This window comes from Hemibagrus wyckioides, linkage group LG20, assembly GCF_019097595.1.
Source record: "Hemibagrus wyckioides isolate EC202008001 linkage group LG20, SWU_Hwy_1.0, whole genome shotgun sequence".
Classification (NCBI taxonomy): domain Eukaryota; kingdom Metazoa; phylum Chordata; class Actinopteri; order Siluriformes; family Bagridae; genus Hemibagrus; species Hemibagrus wyckioides.
This window is the reverse complement of record NC_080729.1, coordinates 4,038,672-4,060,459: the sequence shown is the minus strand read 5'-3', so window position 1 is coordinate 4,060,459 and position 21,788 is coordinate 4,038,672. Positions and strand designations below refer to the sequence as shown.

General features: G+C 40.2%; 1 non-coding gene across 1 annotated transcript; it reads right to left on the bottom strand.

Moving 5' to 3' along the window:
- Positions 1-13,504: 13,504 nt before the first annotated feature.
- trnas-aga (transfer RNA serine (anticodon AGA)) lies at positions 13,505-13,586 on the bottom strand. The gene has a single exon. It is a non-coding gene; the product is annotated as a tRNA-Ser (tRNA).
- Positions 13,587-21,788: the final 8,202 nt, after the last annotated feature.

Sequence of the window (21,788 nt, the reverse complement as noted above, 5' to 3'; positions counted from 1 at the left end):
ATGAGCTGACTTCCACACACAATAGGAGATAATCGTTGATGCTAAGCGAAGGCGATTATCCAAAACTCCTTTCTGTTCTTGTGTTTTTTAAACAGCACCACCTGCAGTACTGGAGGGCTCGTAAGTGATACAAAATAAACAACTCAATGCAAACGTCAGGTCTGTGTTACGGTCAGTGAGGTGATTAAGATATAAAAGATATGTATTAGCTGTAGGTGGAGTTACTGAGGCTGAGAACAGTTAAAACTTTACCCGTTCTTTATCTGAGATGCATGCTGCTGCTCTGACAATGTTAAAGTAAAGCTAAACATGCCAGAAGGAGAGCACTAACCTCTTTACTCTTTATAAACAAGCTAATAGTGAATACCAAGCATTACTCTTCCTTCCCTGAGAGCAAAGCAAGGTTTTTTGTTTGCACCGATGGATCACTGAGGCCCCATCAGTCATATTATTCACACAGTATTATAAATGTATTAAAGCATTCAAACATGACTTATTTTAGTACATTCTGGCTTCAAGGCAAATCTCAGGTTTATATTGTGCATGCACATGGTCTAATATGTTATTATTTCTATAGTAATAACAGATTAACATAGCTTTTATAAATGTGTAACTATTAATAATATTACGCTTTCTATAACAAGACACTTGCTGGAATGAGTCTCCAGTGTCAGCACTTTGTAACGGTCAATGTGTATGTTTTATTTTTCCGATACAAAAAATGTTTTTACTTAAAGCTTACTGTAAAACAAATACACAGTTTAATAGTGAACCTGTTAGAGTTAATATGATAAGCTGTTATTAGTGAAGTCATGATCCCATTTAACATGAAAATTAAAAATAAAATCAGGAATAAACAAAATTACATGGAAGAAATAAACCCTAATGAGACTAATAAACATCGCTAAGGTGCTGTGCAATGTGTGCAGCGTGCGTCATTAATCTATTGTAAAATGAAAACCAAATCATACACACATGTGATGGGACTGAGGGAGGAAACTGAAGATCACACAGGAAACCGCCAAAGGAAGGGGGAAAACATGTAAACTCCACACACACACACACACACACAGGGCAGAGACAAAATTTGAGGCACAAGGCAAACATGCTAAACACAAAGCCACCATGACCTATGTATGAATGTACATATTTTTTATGTGTGTCTCTTAAGAAAAACAATCTTGATGAATGTGTTTCCACAGTAATTGAGAACCCTTTCATTGCCAGAGAGCCATTGTTGGACTCTTAATCAAAGACCTTATGCTCTATGCTTAGATTATTGTTTAGAGTTTTGGACTGGACACATGCATGTCCTGCCAAGGGAATAAAAATGTAAATCTTTCAGAATTTGATAAGATTACAATGAATCAATTCGACATCCTGGCTCAAACATAAGGAGAGTTATAACATGAAAAGAATTGCTAGTTTAGCGTACTAGATTTCACGTGGAATTATTCAACGCTAAAAATACGGCCTCTTCGTTACTCTTCTTCTCAAATGATCCGAGCCGACTCAGTGTGGGAAAGTGAGCAAAAAAAAATGCCCAAAATAAGTCTGAGCAAATATTTTTTCACGGCCCTGTATGAATGTATGTTTTGGCCGTGTATCAAAGCAGTTTCAGGTTCATATGGTTACTGAACATGAATAAGGAATATGTGGCATACATCATCATCACAGCACATCATGTATTAGTGTTAAAGGCTGGGTTTCGTTACAATGGAACAGGATCAGGATTCAAAGGTTTTGGTGTTTCATCCACTGAATTTAAAGCCACCCTGCTACTCCTCTGTAGTGTGGACAGAAGTCAATAGCCCTTCAGTGCTTCTGTCCTGGAAGAGAGGACGATTACGGTGTCTCCAAACCACCAGGAAAAAGTCGGGTCAGGAAGAAGACGCAGGCCATCACCAAGAGAACAGCTGCAGTCAGAACATAAACAAAGAAGAATGCTCAGAACATCTAAAAGTGAAACAGTAGACATGCTCTGAACATGTCCCTACATCTCCTCTGATCAAAGCCTTTAAGCCTTTTACAGAAAACAAAACAGAAAAAAAAACAGACGTGAAGAAAAAGACAGGGCTGAGTGATTAATCGTTTTTTGTTTGAAATATATATATATTACATATTATCATATTTCTTATAAGACTTTTATCATCTTTTACTTAAAGAACCAGGCTACAATTTTAAGAGCCTATAAAACTGCCTTCATCACTTCCACCCTAATCTCTAAAACTACATTTCATACAGTTTTGTAAAAATCCATGTAGGAGAAACTTAGAAGCAGTTCCTTGATGGAAAAATGTAAATCACAGGTAGAGACAGGTGTCCTCTGTACATCAGCTTCAGTGTAGGAGGTGTGGCTTGTTTGAAGGAGACATGTGTCAGTCTTCTATGTGTCAGTTTTAGTGAAGGAGGTGTGGCGTTGTTCCTGTCAGAGAAGAAGGTGTGGCCTTTATATGTGAAGGAAGTATTGTTTGTGTGAAAGTCAGTCTCAGTGAAGGAGGTGTGGTTTCTCTTCCTGTCAGAGCGTTGTGGGTTGTGCCACAACAGCGAAGGAGGCATGGCCTTTTACTCTCATTCCCAGTGAAGGAGGTGTGGTTTCTGAGCTTTTCAATAAATACTACATGTCTCCAAATAAGGAGGCGTGGCTTTACAGCTTGGCAAATCTAGTGAGGTAGGTGTGGCTTGTGTAACTGCACTAGAATCAAACTGTTTGCATGACTCCGTAAAGAGTGTCATGAAACTGCTACATACTGACTTCCTGTCCACTCACCCGAAAACACAGCGTTTCTGCCCGGATCTGCTGCATCATAGTGTTTGCTCAGGCTTCCACTCAGAGCGAAGATGATGACGGGGTAGACGGTCATAATGTAGTGCACATGTTTCTCAATCACAAAGTTCTCAAGAACAAACCTGCACATGGAAAAATGTTGGTTTCAGAAGAATCTGAAACAATACCACAAAAATACATCTAAACTTCTGAGGATGGAGTTTGAGGACTAACCACACAATAACTTCTAACAGTAGAAGACACAGAGACACAGTGGCCGCGTTGGTGGGGGACATGGAATTGATATCCAGCACGACGGTTAAGTTGAGGAGTGTAGCTATAGTCGTCCATGTTGCATATGTGGCGATACCGTTCTGAACCTGAAACACAGAAATTCTGTTAGCATTATATTAGATTATTATAGAAAATATTACTTCCAGATGTTTCCAAATATGCGACAATGCTCTTAAAAAGGTTAGTATATTACTTGATTAATAAAAATGATAAATTCAACTATTAAAGAATAATATACATTTTCATATCTCATTCTTTTACTCAACCAATAATAATAATAATCAATAATTGAATACTATTATTAACTCACATGAAAAAAATGTAGTATATACTGTATATAAAAAGGCTAAATGAACATTCTTTGCTGAAATGGAAACGAAAAAACAAGACATATTGGAAAATAATAATAATAAAACAAGCAAAACATTTATTTTATTATTATTATTATTATTATTATTATTATTATTAGTAGTAGTAGTAGTAGTAGTAGTAGTAGTGGTGGTGGTAGTGGTGGTAGTGGTAGTAGTGGTGGTAGTAGTAGTGGTAGTAATAGTAGTGGTAGTAGTAGTGGTGGAAGTAGTAGTGGTCGTAATAGTAGTAGTCATAGTAGTGGTGGTAGTAGTGGTAGTAGTGGTTGTAGTAGTAGTAGTGGTGGAAGTAGTGGTAGTAGTAGTGGTAGTAATAGTAATAGTGGTGGAAGTAGTGGTAGTAGTAGTGGTAGTAATAGTAATAGTGGTAGTAGTAGTGGTGGTAAAAATTTGTTTTTGTCCTCAATACATTTCTAATTTATTAAATAATGCTAAACTCAACTACTTGATAAAAAATATATTTTAATAAAGCTAGTCCTTCAGTTGAGCCTTACTCCACAACACTGAGCTGATAAAACATTATAAAAATGCAATATTAATATTAAACATTAAAGTGCAATATGTTTGTTCATCTGTGAGGTTCTGATTCCATGCTGTGTGTCATTTACATAAAATAAATCAGAAAATATGTCTGATTAAAATTTTCATTTTTCAAGCGAAAACTGAAAGTGGTGATTATCAGTGGCTACAGTATCACTGTACCATTCATGTTTCATATCACTCCACCGGTAGAGCTGAGGTTATTGATAGACATGCAACGCCACATGATACACACATGTGCTTGACACACACACACACACACCAGCACATAGATGCAGCAGAGATCTGTGGGATGGTTCTGTTTGAGCCAGGCTCCGTGAGCTTGCAAACCAACACAGGAGAAGAAGATCAGAAGGTAACTGGTGAACACAATCAGCGCTAAACATATTAGTGCTGGAATCATCAACCTGCAGAGAAGGAAAACACACACACACACACTGTATCATCTCACTATTACTTATCACTCTTCAGACCAAACACTCAGAGCTATTTAAATTACTGTTGTGTTACATATAAAACCATATAAACATATAAAACCATGTTTACTTAATCTCTTTCTCAGAGTTTATTAAATGCCTCATTTGATTACAGATGTTGACATAAATACCAGAGAATGAGTAAACCTATTCCCAGAAACACTGCAAGCACAGTTCAAGTAGATTTTTTAATAGCTGTAATATATTTATACAATCTAGTACAGATACAAAAAAAGGGGCTAAGATGCAAGTCAAACCTGGGTCAATTCCACAGGATATAACCTGGATCTGTCAAACCTTGCAATCTTTAGCAACACTGCTAACACAGCTAACAGTTCTGAGGTTCACCACAAGGATTTGTACTTACTTTTGGTTCCATAACAGGAGCCAGGTGATGTTCAGGAGCATGTTAATCATTCAGGAGAGGAAAAGGCCATAAGGAAGAACAGCAGGACTACAATACATCCATCCAGTGGTAGTCCTTCACACAAAACATGCAGATGTTTATGCCAGGAATTGTTTTAAACTACACTATATTGCCAAAGGTTCTGGGATTTGAGTTGGCCCAGCCTTTGCAGCTATAACAGCTTCAACTCTTCTGGGAAGGCTTTCCACCAGGTTTAAAAGTGTGTTTATGGGAATTATTGGCCATTCCTCCTGAAGTGCATTTGTGAGGTCAGGCACTGATGTTGGACGAGAAGGCCTGGCTCACAGTCTATCAGGCTGAGGTCAAGACTCTGTGCAGGCCAGTCAAGTTCCTGCACACCAAACTTTATGGAGTCATGTTGGAACAGGAAGGGCTCTTCCCCAAACTGTTCCCTCAAAGTTCGGAGCATGAAATTGTCCAAAATGTCTTGGTATGAAGCTGAAGCATTAAGAGTTCCTTTCACTGGAACTAAGGGGCCGAGCCCAACCCATGAATTCAATGATTTAGAGGGTTGTCCCAAAACCTTTGGCAATATAGCTGTATGATGTTAACTTTAAGAATGATTTGTGTTCTTAAGTAAACAAGAAATTACATTCATCAAATTGCTGTGGTAAAAGTCTTCAGGATTTGCTAATATTGGAATAATAGCCGAATAATATAGAATAATTACACCTGCTCATTAATTATTTTCCTATAAAAGCATGACATCTTAAACAGTTTAGTCTTTTGCTGAAAATAAACGTGCAACACTGTTGTACATCAGCAAGTCTATTTAATATCAGGAGAGAGCTGAATGTGGTCAGCACAAACCCAAAAAACATCATTCACCCAACACGTCTCGGGTGACTGACCACATTCTGACTAATGTGTAAAATTAGAAAAAAAAGTACAATAGGAGTAGGGGGGGTGACAGCCAAGGTGGGGGATTTCTGTCTCATACAGAGCTGACAGGTTTCCTGTTCCATGTACAAATGTTCCATGTTTGTCCTGAAATACAAACACACAACACATGTAATGTTTAACACCCTTACAAAAGCAAACATAAAAATTTGCCAAAAAAAATGTTGCCAAAAAAATGTTGCCACACATTTGACAAAGTTTGCCTCTAACACTGCAAACTAGTAGTTAGCTAGCTAGCATTAGTATTAATTTTCAACAAAGCTGACATAATAAGTGTTCCTCTATCAACATTTGGCAGAAAAGTGCCGGCCAAATATAGATAAAATGGCATACTATGCCACAATGCTTTCCCAATCAATACGAATTTGTGGAAAATTTGCGTCAACATTGCCAGAGGTTCATTACAACTATCTGCCAGAATTCTGCAATTTTTGGAAGAGTATTTCTGAGCTACTGTATGCATGATGCTTTTATAGCTTCAGATTTACTGTAACTGCATTGCAATTTAGCTAAAGTGAAAAGCTAACAATTAACTCATTCACTGAATTTAAACTAGTGCCGAATGAGCAGGTAAAAAGAATATTTTAGAAACCATATCATTATACACTGGTATGTGAAAAATTATAAACATAAGCCTTTGTAGTTAACCATGGGTTGAATGTGAAAAACATGTAAATGCGTAAAAGTAGATAGATAGATAGATAGATAGATAGATAGATAGATAGATAGATAGATAGATAGATAGATAGATGGATGGATGGATGGATGGATGGATGGATGGATGGATGGATGGATGGATGGATGGATGGATGGATGGATAGATAGATAGATAGATAGATAGATAGATAGATAGATAGATAGATAGATAGATAGACTACATTGCTGAAAGTTTTGGGACACCCCTCCAAATCATTGAATTCAGAGGTTGGACTCAGACCCTTAGTTCCAGTGAAAGGAACTCTTAATGCTTCAGCTTCATACCAAGACATTTTGGACAATCTTTGTGGGAACAGTTTGGGAATGACCCCTTCCTGTTCCAACATGACCAGTGCACAAAGCAAGGTCCATAAAGACATGGATGAGTCAGTTTGGTGTAGAGGAACTTGACTGGCCTGCACAGAGTCCTGACCTCAACCCCATAGAATACCTTTGGGATGAATTAGAGCGGAGACTGAGAGCCAGGCCTTCTCATCCAACATCAGTGTCTGACCTCACAAATGTGCTTCTAGAGGAATGGTCAAAAATTCCCATAAACACACTCCTAAACCTTGCGGAAAGCCTTCCCCGAAGAGTTGAAGCTGTTATAGCTGCAAAGGGCGGGACAACTCAATATTACATTCATATGCATGTAAAGGCAGACATCCCAAAACTTTTGGCAATATAGTGTAGATAGATAGATAGATAGATAGATAGATAGATAGATAGATAGATAGATAGATAGATAGATAGATAGATAGATGCCTTAAGTCATCTGAGTACATCTGGAAATATCAGTTCAATACTGGAGTATTAAAAGCTGGAGTATAAAGCTAATATAAGTTCATATATATAAAATCTTAAAAGTGTGGAGTCAAAAATGTACTTGATTAAAATAAAAAGATTTTTTTAGTTCTTTATTTGGATTGCTGAAGATTCCCTGAACTTCACTTTACCTCAGATTGCTTCTTTAAACTACATGATGAACTTTTTAAAGATGAATATTGTGTTGTTTATGTGGGAGGAAAATGAGTCAGCCTGTATACATCTTTAATACAAACATGGAAAGAGAATATTTTACAAAAGCAGCGATGTGAATGTGACTTGAGGAGGAGGAGGAGGATGAAGATGATGAAGATGATGTTTTTAATCATTTAAAGGAAACAAGAAAGCCGAAGAAGTTTCTCATGGCTCTTTAGTTTGTAATGAGTATTCTGGAGGTCAAAATGGGAAAAATTGATCAAAATGAAGTCTCTCTTGTGATTAAAAGGTTTAATTAAATTGATATCTCACGTGTGGTCACGTGAATGATACGTGATCACATGAAAAACACAAGCACTAAGCGTGTGAAAAAACACAAGAGGTGTATCAAATTTGCATGGATTTGAAAAGTAGGTTATGAATACTCCTGCAGTTTAACTAACCTTTCTCCGATCCAAGCAAAGCGTTGATGGCCACAGTAATGAGATAGTAGTGGTCGTAAACCCACACAGAGAGAAGAAGAACCAAAATTCATCCCATGTTATGCTCCTCCATTTCTGAGCTCGTCTTTTTCCAGTTTGTCTACTTAACCTGATTGATTTTCCTCTGAATTGCTTTTAAAGTGTAGTTAGTCTGCTGCTAACACGCTGTATATCTGCACGCAAACAGCAGCGAATATAAATGATCTTTGTTATTTAGTGTAAACTCCATTACATTAACGTTAACATTCTCAACACGCAACACTGTTTACTTTCAGCTGCTGAATGGGGTGGTTTCATAACTTCTCTACTTCCTCCACTATTACAAAGCGGGACTGAGTGAAAGAGCCAGGTTTATAGAGAGTGTAACGACAGAGGGTATTTACAGCAGAAAGAGAGCCAAAAACCAAAAAAAATACAGTACGGCAAGAAAGAAAGAAAGAAAGAAAGAAAGAAAGAAAGAAAGAAAGAAAGAAAGAAAGAAAGAAAGAAAAAGAATGAAAAATCATTAATATGCAGGATCATGTGATTTCTATACATAAACTTGTCAATGTTTATCTTTTTGTTAACTGAATATTTATTTATACAGAATCGCACAAAAGTGAGTACACCCCTCACATATTTGTAAATATTTTATTATATCTTTTCATGTGACAACACTGAAGAAATGACACTCTGCTACAATGTAAAGTAGTGAGTGTACAGCCTGTATAACAGTGTAAATTTGCTGTCCCCTCAAAATAACTCAACACACAGCCATTAATGTCTAAACCGTTGGCAACAAAAGTGAGTACACCCCTAAGTGGAAATGTCCAAATTGGGCCCAAAGTGTCAATATTTTGTGTGGCCACCATTATTTTCCAGCACTGCCTTAACCCTCTTTGGCATGGAGTTCACCAGAGCTTCACAGGTTGCCACTGGAGTCCTCTTCCACACCTCCATGATGACATCACAGAGCTAGTAGATGTTAGAGACCTTGCGCTCCCCCACCTTCCGTTTGAGGATGCCCCACAGATGCTTAATAGGGTTTAGGTCTGGAGACATGCTTGGCCAGTCCATCACCTTTACCCTCAGCTTCTTTAGCAAGGCAGTGGTCATCTTGGAGGTGTGTTTAGGGTCTTTGTCATGTTGGAATACTGCCCTGTGGCCCAGTCTCCGAAGGGAGGGGATCATGCTCTGCTTCAGTATGTCACAGTACATGTTGGCATTCATGGTTCCCTCAATGAACTGTAGCTCCCCAGTGCCGGCAGCACTTATGCAGGCCAAGACCATGACACTCCCACCACCATGTTTGACTGTAGGCAAGGCACACTTGTCTTTGTACTCCTCACCTGGTTGCCGCCACACACACTTGACACCATCTGAACCAAATAAGTTTATCTTGGTCTCATTGGACCACAGGACATGGTTCCAGTAATCCATGTCCTTAGTCTGCTTGTCTTTAGCAAACTGTATGCGGGCTTTCTTGTGCATCATCTTTAGTAAAGGCTTCGTTCTGGGACGACAGCCATGTAGACCAATTTGATGCAGTGTGCGGCGTATGGTCTGAGAGGCTGACCCCCCACCCCTTCAACCTCTGCAGCAATTCTGGCAGCACTCATATGTCTATTTCCCAAAGACAACCTCTGGAAATGACGCTGAGCTCAACTTCTTTGGTGGACCATGGCGAGGCCTGTTCTGAGTGGAACCTGTCCTGTAAAACTGCTGTATGGTCTTGCCCACCGTGCTGCAGCTCAGTTTCAGGGTCTTGGCAATCTTCTTATAGCCTAAGCCATCTTTATGTAGAGCAACAATTATTTTTTTCAGATCCTCAGAGAGTTCTTTGCCATGAGGTTCCACTGACCAGTATGAGAGAGTGTGAGAGCGATAACACCAAATTTAACACACCTGCTCCCCATTCACACCTGAGACCTTTAACACTAACGAGTCACATGACACCGGGGAGGGTAAATGGCTAATTGGGCCCAATTTGGACATTTCCACTTAGGGGTGTAGTCACTTTTGTTGCCAACGGTTTAGACATTAATGGCTGTGTGTTGAGTTATTTTGAGGGGACAACAAATTTACACTGTTATACAGGCTCTACACTCACTACTTTTACATTGGAGCAGAGTGGCATTTCTTCAGTGTTGTCACATGAAAAGATTTAATAAAATATTTACAAAAATATACTCACTTTTGTGAGATACTATATATATATATATATATTACTTACTAAAAGATTCTAAACAAAATAAAATTAAAAAATAGATTTATTTTCCTTCTCTATTAGTGTGTGCGGCAAATCTGTCCAAAAATGCCGAGTTTAGAAATATGTAAGTAATATGAAGAAATATGAAGGGAAAAAAAACAGAAAACACAGATATCATGTTATAATCCATGTATTTAATATGTATATAGATATTAAATATAGATATAAATATAGAGTTAATGTATAAGGGTTTGTAAAAACCTTGTAATTTAAGAGAAACTAGAATTTTATATCTTTCGATAAATGTTTATTAATTTAGCCTACGCGATCTGTGTCAATATGAAAAATAAATACTGTAAGAGTTTTGTTGGTTTGCACCCGAAAAGTATCTCAAACCAAACGAGAACACATTTTAGGGAATAAAAAATATTAAAATTAAAGTCGCAAATCAGACGAGAGAGTAAAGAAAAAGCGATATGTTATGATCGAAATTAAATGGGTCACAAAACTCCATCATATTGTCAGAGGTTGTAAGGGATGAATCAGGAGAGTCGGGTTGCTGTGCCCACACAGACCGAGGCTTTATTGAACATAAAACTAGAAAACAAACTGAAAAGGCGTTTAAAGCCTAGAACCCCCCCCCCCCCACGGTCATCTGGATCGACAAAGGGGCCAACTGCGACCTCTGGGAGCGGGGCGGCCTGGTCGGCGTTGATGAAACTCGGAGATGAGCATGGGATCGAGGATGTCTTCGCGATTTACCCACGACCTCTCCTCTGGACTGTAGCCTTCCCAGTCGACTAGATATTGGATTCGGCTGCCCCGTCGTCTTGAGTTGAGGATCTCCTGGACCTGGTAGACCGCATCGTCTGCATCCACCTCGGGCTGCTGCGACTCAGCCGTTTCTGTGGAAGGAGAAAGAACAGGATTAATGTACGGTTTGAGAAGTGAAGTGTGAAAGGTGGGCGCGATCCGGAAGTGTGCCGGCAGGTCGAGCTCGAAAGTCACTTTGTTCACGGCTCGTCGAATGGTGAACAGTCCAATGTAACGGGGGCTTAGTTTTTTGCATGGTAGTTTGAGTCGCAGGTCTCGTGTGGAGAGCCAGACCTTGTCGCCTGCCTGGTGCAACGGTGCCTCCCGCCGGCAGGTATCAGCGTGCTGTTTGTGCCGACATACGGCGCGTTGTAGACGCGTGTGTACCGATTCCCAGACCCTCTCACTCTCTCTGAACCAGTGATCTACTGCAGGGATTTCGGATGGTTCTCCTGACCACGGGAACAGAGGGGGCTGGTAACCGAGTACGCACAGGAATGGAGTGAGCCCTGTGGTTTCCTGGCGGAGCGAGTTCTGTGCGTACTTGGCCCAGGGCAGGTATTGGCTCCACGTGTTTTGCTCATCTCGGCAGTAGGTGCGTAAATATCGTCCGATTTTCTGTATCTTGCGCTTGGTCTGGCTGTTAGTCTGTGGATGATAACCAGATGAGAGATTAACAGACACATTTAGATGTTTAAAGAAACCTCGCCATACCTTGGATATGAACTGGAGCCCTCTGTCTGATACAATGTCCTCTGGGAGGCCGTAATACCGGAAGACTTGGTGGAAAAGGGCTTCCGCTGTTTCCAAGGCTGTAGGTAAGCCTCTAAGCGGGATGAGTTTACACGCTTTGGAAAAACGGTCCACTACGACGAGAACAGTGGTATAACCCTCGGAGGAGGGCAAGTCGGTAACAAAGTCTATTCCAGGATGCGACCAGGGACGATGGGGAATGGGAAGTGGTATGAGCTTGCCCTCTGGCAGCCGGTGGGGTGTGGAAATGATGGCTCAGACTGAGCATCCCTTCACAAATCGCGCTACTTCTTGCGTCATGTTAGGCCACCAATACCCGCTTTTAAGGAGTGAGAGGGTTCTCTTTCTGTCCGGATGTCCGGAGCCCAGAGAGGAATGTAGTGAATCCAGCAGGTGTAGGCATTGGGATGTGGGCACGTAAATTTTCCCTTCTGGGCTTCCCGGTGGAGCAGGTTCTCCTGAGGTGGCGGCACGGATCTCCTCGTCGAGGGACCACAGAATGGGACAGACGAAGAGGTCCGAGGGTAATATGGGCTCTGGTTCTGCGGGTTTTGTGTCTGGGGCATGAACACGTGACAGGGCATCGGCTTTGGTATTTTTATGCCCTGGACGATAAGTGACGGTGAATTGGAACCGTGTGAAGAACAGAGCCCAATGTGCCTGGCGAGGATTCAAACGCTTAGCATCTTGAAGATATTGGAGATTTCTGTGATCGGTGATGACCTTGAAAGGGTGTTTGGCTCCCTCTAACCAGTGCCGCCATTCCTCTAGGGCTAATTTGATAGCCAGCAACTCGCGATTACCAATATCGTAGTTTTGCTCTGCCGGGGACAGTTTCTTCGAAAAAAGGCGCATAGATGGAGTACCGGAGGCTCCCCTCCTCACTGAGATAATACCAGGAATGACAAGGTCTCCTCGTGGAACACTCCGATAAGGAGGGAGAGCTCGGGGGTGATCCACTTCACCAGTCCGTGACCCAGCGGTGTTTGTTTTGCTTTTATAAATCTGGTATTTATTTTATTTCATGTTGTGTAAATTCAGAACCAAGAGCGTTTTGAAAGAACTGACTGTTCAGGAGTGTGTGCACATCATGAAAAATGTCCTTACTTTAAATGCTGGCTGCATTTTATATTTTAACTATAATGCATAAGAAATGCCTGGTTCCTAACCAGAAAATGGGAGTAAAAGTAACTTTAAAATGAGATTAGTGCATTTAGAAAAACAAAGTAGGGTCCACTCAAAGTTACGTAATATGTAAGCTTAAAAAAATTAGTTAAATTTCAATTAAAAATACACTTTTGAAAAGTTAAGTAGAGCAAACCCAAAACAATGACTAAGGAAATGCTTAAATTGCAGAGGTGCAGCATGTAAAATATTGCTAAGTATCCATAAATGTGTTTTATAATAAAAATAAAACTAACATAAAATACAATTAAAAAAGCAATAAGATATACAAAAAAAATAACGTACAATACAACGTAATAAATACTGTACATTTAGTCAAAATCACATCCTATAATTCAGCAGAAGATGAAAAGTCTGTTTTTGATGCAATAAATGAGATAACACATTTATAAAATAATTTATGATAACGCATTTCAAAAAGCATTTAATTTAAAATTTTGTATACAGATGTTTGGTGTAACACAATGCAGGGTATTTTTCCCCATATTACATATTATGTTTATCAAAATAAAAAGCAATCAGTGAATTGTGCACATTCCTGTCTTCAACAAAACCAGACATCATAATGAATTTCTTCATTTATAAATTAGAATAACGAGCTGGTTGGTTTTAATCCGACGAACATAAAGCTACACGTAGTCGGCAGGATTCGAACCTGCGCGGGGAGACCCCAATGGATTTCTAGTCCATCGCCTTAACCACTCGGCCACGACTACGGTGGGTGCTACACTGCCTACTGCACACTGCGCCTCCTACTGTACACAATGTAGAGCTGCAACAGCTGATAATGCTCAAAAATGTTCATTACCTTGATTTTACATCCCTAACAAATTAAAAGGTGTCCACTGAAGTTTAGTTAAAAAATATAAAAAACCACCAGCAACAATTTAGCATGTTAATAGCCCGTATATAGTACATATTTTCAACAAAAACCTATTTAAAAAACAACAACAACAAAAAAAAAAAACGAATTCATGATGCATGAATAAATAAAGCAACACCGCCACTTTGTGGTGATTTATAATAAAACATTTCTAATAAATTCACAAAGGGGTTATTTATTTATTTATTTATTTATTTGTTTATTTGTTTATTTATTTATTGTCCCTATGTATATACAGCTGATAGGAGTCTCCACCTTGCCCGCAGTGTGTGTGCCCTGCGATGGGTTGGCACTCCGCCCAGGGTGTATCCTGCCTTGATGCCCAATGATGCCTGAGATAGGCACAGGCTCTGCGTGACCTGGGAATAGATCGGATAAGCGGTACAGACAATGAAATGAAATGAAAAATCTTTACCACAGGTCATCTCTGCTTTTATTTTCATGTTTCTTTGCAATTCATATTTTCCTTTTTTTGCTCCTTTTTTCCCATTTCAGTCTTCCATTGGGAAAAGCCCTGACATACTATACCAGTCCCTCTTCTACAAAGGTGCAACAAAGGGCTGTGTATGAGCCTGAGCCTGCAGGGCTGTAGGTATCCTGGCTGTCAGGTGCAAGCAATGTAAATTGCAATGTGTACATATGTCGCCCTCTGCTGGAGGGAAAGGTGTAACTGCTGTGTTTGCACAGTGGGTGGGGGGGATCGGTCAGGACCGAGTTTCAGAACTACTGCTTTAAGGCTGGACTGATAACGTGAGTTGTGAGGGTGTTTGGTTCAAATTCCTTTTTATACAAGATTGTTCTTTATATGTGGAGAATCCCAGCAATGTGCCATTCCATCAAGAATGTCATCGATGAGCTAAAAAACAGCTGTACATTTACATTTTTGGTGCGATTTATGGTAGATTTATGGAATATTTGCTTTCACCATCAAAGCTTTCACTAGTTAAAAGCTATATTTCCAGTTATTATGGGGCCAAGCACCAAAGATATGTACACACTGCTGTGGCCCCGCCTTCTACATATGCAGTTTCTTTGCAAAATAGCAATCTGCAATTTTTCTTCACAAGAAACAAACAGAGGCTTGAAAGGAAAGTGCTGTTTATAGTTATAGCTGTTAAGTGCTAACAAGAATTCAGCTGTTTAGTGGTTATAACCCGATATCTATTATTTAATTAACAAATTGCTGTGATAAAAGAGGAAGAAAACACTTCAGAGTGAGAAGACTTGATTATTTTCCTATAACAGCACACCCCTCTGAGAGTTTTATTATTATGGTTTTTGGTTGTTGTTTTTTTTTTTTACCTTATCTAAAGCAATACACAAAATTAGCCAGTCAAGTGAGAGTAGAAAAGAAGGCATGAGACAGCAAGTGAAGGCATGCAGCTTTTGGAGGTTTATGTGATAATAAAGAGATATTTGAAGAGGCCTAGTGACCCTGACCCGCTGGCTCTTTCTCCCTCGCCAATCAAACAAAGATGGTTGTCTCTTCTACTTCCAAGGTGCACTCAAGCACACATTAACCTGGCCTTACACACACACAAACACACACCCTATAAAGTTTGTTGACATCCTCACTCTCTAAAAGCAGCGAAAGCCTAATTGCCCCTGGACTCCAGCACTTAGGTTTTGAAACCTTTCGAGTGCGACCCGGGGCACCACGAGGGCATCAGTGATTATGACAGAGCTGAGATGCTAAATGCTTTGACCCACCACAGGGGTCGGCTGGTTATCACATGCTTATCACACACTTTGCACCTGACTGGACAAGGAAGCCAGACGGAGTGTGTATATTTCTAAAAATCGATTTCACACCTAAACTCTTGAAAGGATCTGACTGGACCTTTGGTCAGAGAATTTACATTGTGTGTTTAAGGTGGTTTGTATGCATGTTCATTTGCTTAACATATATATGATTCTGGGCATGTGTGTGTGTGTGTGTGAACATGTCACTGACTATTGCTCCACACCTCATTTAAAAAGAGAGAAAGGAGTGTAATATCTGTGAGGATAATGACACAGATAAGGCCTAAGGACTAAAAGACTAATTTAGCAAATTTAATTAGACGGGATCATGTATGACTTGTGTGCATTTGTCTCATTTGTCAGTTTCTATAGTGATTCTGACAGACATGATCCAAGGTGTGTGTAGTTACAGGTTAACATGGAAAACTTCTGCCACTCGTTGAAAAACAGCTTAAAAAAGAATGTGGGTTGTCAAGGAATCACCCATCGGTCTGTATTATTATTATTATTATTATTATTATTATTATTATTATTATTATTATTATTATTATTATTATAATTATAAATAATATATATAAATATATAAATAATCCTATGTAATATCAAAAATGTTACAAATTTTGTAAAGCAAAATAATAAAATAAATAAATAATAATAAAAAAATAAAGCTACATGGTCACTTTGTTCCAGTTGGCTTAATAAGATTGATCCTTGATTTTTACAATATTTAAGCATATGTTTTATCGTAATTTGGCAAAAAGCTTTAAGTATCAGGCAGTCACATGACCCCCTTTGTGACGTGAAGCTGTAACTAAAATAAAATGAATAAATCAAGTTAAATGACATATTTCAATACAGAAATCCATATTTCTGTATTGAAATATGTCATTTAACCTCTCATAAACCTCTGCCAGAGTCATAAGTGAAAAGGTGAGTGGAAAAATATACGAAACAAAAGTGGCTGAAAACACAACCGCCTCTCCCGTTGTTGCTTCACCTTCTTACGAGAAGGTGAATAATAGCGGTTATGTTGTACAACACCAGGCCAACACTAATAGCAGAATATTTGTGTAATGATGTGTCAACACTGATAGACAAAACCATGAGTAATTGATTTTCAGTGTTGTGAAGGTGTAACTGCTGTGTTTGCACAGTGGGTGGGGGGATTAGTCAGGACAGGAGTTTCAGGACTACCGCTTTCAAGAGGGAATGATAACGTGAGTTGTGAGGGAGTTTATTGAATTTCCTTTTTTATACAAGATGTGGAGAATCCCAGCAATGTGCCATTCCATCTACATGAGCTAAACCAGCTGTAGATGGGATTTTAAAGCTCTACATATATGTTTTTGGCCGAGATTTGTGGAATATTTACTTTTACTCATGAAAGCTTTCACTAGAAAAAGCTACATTCCCAGTTTTTAGCAGGCCAAGCACCAAGATTTGTACATGCTCTTTCATATATTATTATATTCTAAAAAGAAATTCAATCATTGGTGGCTCAAATGGTTAAGGCTCTGGGAGAGTTCAAGCATCACCACTGTTGGGCCCTTGAGCAAGGCCCTTACCCCTTTCTGCTCCAGAGGTGCTGTATTATGGCTGACCCTGTGCTCTGACCCCAACTAAGCTGGGATATGTGATGGTTCCATGGTGTAATGGTTAGTGCACTGGACTGTGAACCTGTGGGAACTTTTGGGGGGGAATTAGCTCAAATGGTAGAGCGGTCACTACAGGGTATTAATAAAGATACATCTGATCTGATCTCTCATCTCATCTGTCTCTCCACCTGAACAACACTTTGATATCTGATCTTAATCAGACGTTCTTCAAAAATCTTTGTTATCTCTGACCTCAGCTCATAGCATCAGACTGTGATAGGAGGTGTGGCCTAACGTTTGAAAACGGAGTTGCGTGTGTTTGATTTTGGTTAATAATGACTAAGAATTCTGTAGTAGACGTCGAGTCTGATTGTTGCGGTATCATTGTCTGATCTCTGTTTGACCTCCAGGTGGAAGGTCACAGGGCACGTCCACATCGTCTCTTCATTTTCGTCCTTCTGAATAGCTGGATTTTTCTCCCAGTCTTCCACTCTCTCCCTCTCTGTCTTTCTCTCAACCTGCCGTACTGTGTCCTTCATCGCGTCTCTTTCTCTTTCACCCTCCCCTTTCCTCTGTCATCACTAAGACCTCAGTGTCTCCCCATGACACCCCCAACCCCAGTTCCCATCCTGTCATAGGGGCTATCAGAGTCATCAGGAACTCCGTCAGCAGCCCTATACATCACACGGCAGCTCTGCACCAATCACAGCCCTCCTCACAAACGTACAACCCATCAACCCATCCGAGCACAGAGGCTTCTTCTGTGATGACTAAGCCATTAAAACTGCTGTACATTTCTGTATACACACACACACACACTAATTTGATGCAATCGTGATCTCTTGACGAGTAGCTGCAGAACCTGAAGCGTTCTTGGCTAAGTCATAGTCTAGGACAGGACACACGTCGTTACTGGAAAGTACATTTAGAAAAGAAATAAATCACAGCGCTAATGCGTCATCAAAGTGCCTCTTTTAGACAATGACAAAGAACAAGAACCTGTTTATGAAGGGCAAGAAGAGCAAATAAAGATCGCAGGAGCCAGAGTGTTTTCTCTGGTTGCACAACATGCACTAAATCAGTCAGAAATTTCCAAAAAGGCGCCATTTCCCCTCTCCTAAATATCAACAGGACTTTCAGACTCTTAAATTGTTTGTACCTTGATGTCCAACCCAGTGTCCTCTCTGACACAAGCCTCACCTTCCTGCTGTGGTATCACCTTTCAGAGGGTCGCAAGGTCAAAGTTCAGCTATTACTACTCTCCACTCAGCTCCTGACAGGGCTGCTAGGGGTCAGGCCGAGCCGGCCGATAACACGGGCGACGGCAGGGCTGGAACCGTCATCACTTTTCTGCTGAGCATCAGTGGCCTCGGGCCATTTGGATGCCCCTTTGCCCGTACCAATCCTCTCCCTGTCACACATGACCCTGTGAACTAAGAGCTTCTAAATTTTAGGTCAAAGACATTTTGCAGATTTTCTCTCATTTAATCTCAAACCTTGATGAAAGAAATTTTCAGATTAGTGAAACAGGACCGGCACAGGGTGTCCTGAAAGTAAACCACTGACTGATTTTTCAAACATCCAGTGGTTTTCAGCTGGGATTTAATGGTCCACACAGGAGTCCACACTGAGAATTTTGATAACAGACTGTATTTTAGCGGTGATTCATGAGCGGCTATTCCTTAGAATCAGATGGAAGCATGGTGAAAACCATTTCTGATTGGGAACCATTTCCTAGGAAGTATAACGCTTTCGTTTTTTTTTTTTTGCAGACGTGATGTAATACTGAGGAATGTATCGTGATTCAATACTGAGTGAATTCCTTTATTTTTATGGGAAATACTCTAAAAAAACACCCTGCCCATTACCATTTGAAATACCAAAAATTAGTAAAAAAAAAAATTTCCTTGTTCAGTATTTGGACTCTCTGAGAAAGAAAAAAAGAAAAGAAAGAGAGGGAGAGAGAGAGAGAGAGACCTGCTAAAGTCTTTTACTACTTGAGATATTTACTTGCAACATCTCCAAAACTTTCCTTCATCCCTTCCTTCCTTCCCTCTCTCTCTCTCTCTCTCTCTCTCTCTAATTAAAATATTAAAAACTGTAAAATGGATCAGTTTTAGAATTTAAACACCTCTCCCGTCTCACATCATCCATCCAAGTATAGTGAAAACGTGGGCCCATGATGCCATGTGAGTGTGTGAGCGCCTGCAGTGAAAGCCTTGCATCACTGGCCTGACATCGCCGACATCCAGCCCTGATCTTTGGCTACAGTTTAATCTGGCCTCCAGGGTCAAGGAGGGGTCGGACCCACCGTAATGACTTCCTCCTAATAATAGTTTGATATATGGACTCTGTGATACGCTTTGCTGTTGACCAGCATGTCACCCCGTCGGGTTCCGGGTTGACGTGGAGGTCGAGGGGGGCGAAACTCAGGGTGAATAAGAGCGCCCGCTCATGGCCGCCCGTGCCCTGTGATTTCAGCCGGAAACACATGTAAAGATGACTGACCATGATGAATTGGTCTTTTTTTTGCATTGTATAGGACTCTCTTTGTTCAGATAAAACACAAAACACAGCAAGCGAGGAAAGAAAAATGCAAAAAATGTTGGAACAATTACTAAAAATAATCATTAAATGCTAAAACAATGATGTCATTTATTATACAAGCAAAAGAATTCAACAGTTCCTATAAACATGGTGGTAATTCTGCCTCATTGCCAAAGTCCCTCTTATTATTAAACAGAACAATGTGGCTCTTGACAGGCCACTTCCTGCCACCTCTGAAATACTCATTAATGCACACACACACACACACACACACAAACAGTCAGATGTTTTCCTCAACCAAGCACAAGCTCTTATGAGTAGTGGTCTGGTGTGTGGCGTCATGCTTGTAAAGTTTTATCGCTCCTGCGTCCGAGTGCGTGTGTGTGTGTGTATGTCTGTGTATGCAGTCGCACAGTGCTTGTGGGCAGACAGAAAGAGAGACACTGGACGCAGACTCATCACTCTGGCAGCCTGACTATTTACCAAGCATGTGATTACCCCCCCTAGATCCTGGTGTTAATGAGAGAGCCAAGGAGAAGAAGAAAGAGAGAGAGAGTGTGTAACAGATACTAATGAGGTCACATGAACACAAGGCAGATGGTTGCTTTTCCCATAAGTGCCATAAGACAAAAGAATGACCGAAAGAGCATCACTTTGAACATACACACACACTCTCTCTCTCTCTCTCTCTCTCTCTCTCTCTCTCTCTTAGTTAAGAACTTGATATTACAGGAAACTACACTGGACTGGGAAGTGATATGATCGTAAATATGGTATGATGGGATGCATGTGGATTGAATTACTGTGGCAGGATGTGTATGGGTGTCCAGTAGGGGGCGACATGCAATCTCTCTCTCTCTCTCTCTCTCTCTCTCTAATACACACACACACACACACACACTTTTTGTTCAGTGAATGAACAGAAGACAACCATGCACGATTTGGCTGTGCGACTCCAACTGGTCACTCTGTGTACCAGTTGAATGGATACTGTTTTTTCCTGTAGTGTCATAAATGCTTATACACACACACACACACCTGCAACCACTCACAAGCTATAACACACACACACACACCACATGTTATCCACAGCTGTAGAGAAAGCCAGCCACATCCTTCTCCTCTTCCGGAGAAACAATGGCGACGGCCTGAGAACACCGGGAGAGGCAGGTGCGGAGAGTGAGCGAGAGAGGACGGAAAAGAGAGAGAAAGGGACAGAGAGGGGGAACAGGGGGGATCTACTTCCTTCACCAAACACCCAGATGGAGAACAAATGGCTTTTGCTGAGAACACGCTGCTCGATATGTTATGTGAGGCTTCAGGGCTCAGGCTTTTCGCATGGGACAAAAATAAAATGTGCGGGACAGACACTAGTGCACATTTCTGAAGGTCCAATCGCATATTTTTGACCATTTCCCGTCTGACGTAACAGACACGTGACTAATAGTTGCCTTTTAATGCTAAAACATTGAGATGATTAAACGTTTCGCACTCGCTTGCTTCACGTCGCTACTTTCGACTCGTCACGTACTTGTGATGAGACGTTTGTTTTGAATGCATGGAACTTTGTCTAAACACAGTGTTTTCCTCGCCTTCCTTTCTGTAAACAAAGCCTTTTCCGCTAATGAGGGCAGAAATAAATAAAATGACAAATCAGTGAAAATCGAAAGAATTGTCACAAGTTGTTCTCTGATGAGATCAATTCATCCCGTCATCCGAGGGGATGAATCTGGCAACTATTATTTTCGATTGTAACTTTACGGTAAAGTTTGACGTCCTGACTGTTTCTTTCTAATTGGAAGCATTCATTTCAAGAAATCAGCTAATTATCTGACAATAGAATAAGATCATCTCAAACTTGAAACGTATTTGTAGGCACATGAAGAATAATCTTTTAATAAGAAACTTGTTTTGCGGTACATCGTTTTTTTATTATACGTATATCATCTCTTCTACAATGTGTGACAGCCTGTTGTTAAAAAAAACGTTGGGATTTTATAAGACCCCAAAAATGGAGCTCACGTTTGAAAAATGCAAACGATTAACAAACAACGTGGCATGGTTAAAAGAAATATTGCACCGAAATAATCTCTCGATTAACGGATCAAAGAGACCTGTCATGTCAAACGACTGGTTCAGCCGTCGTGTAG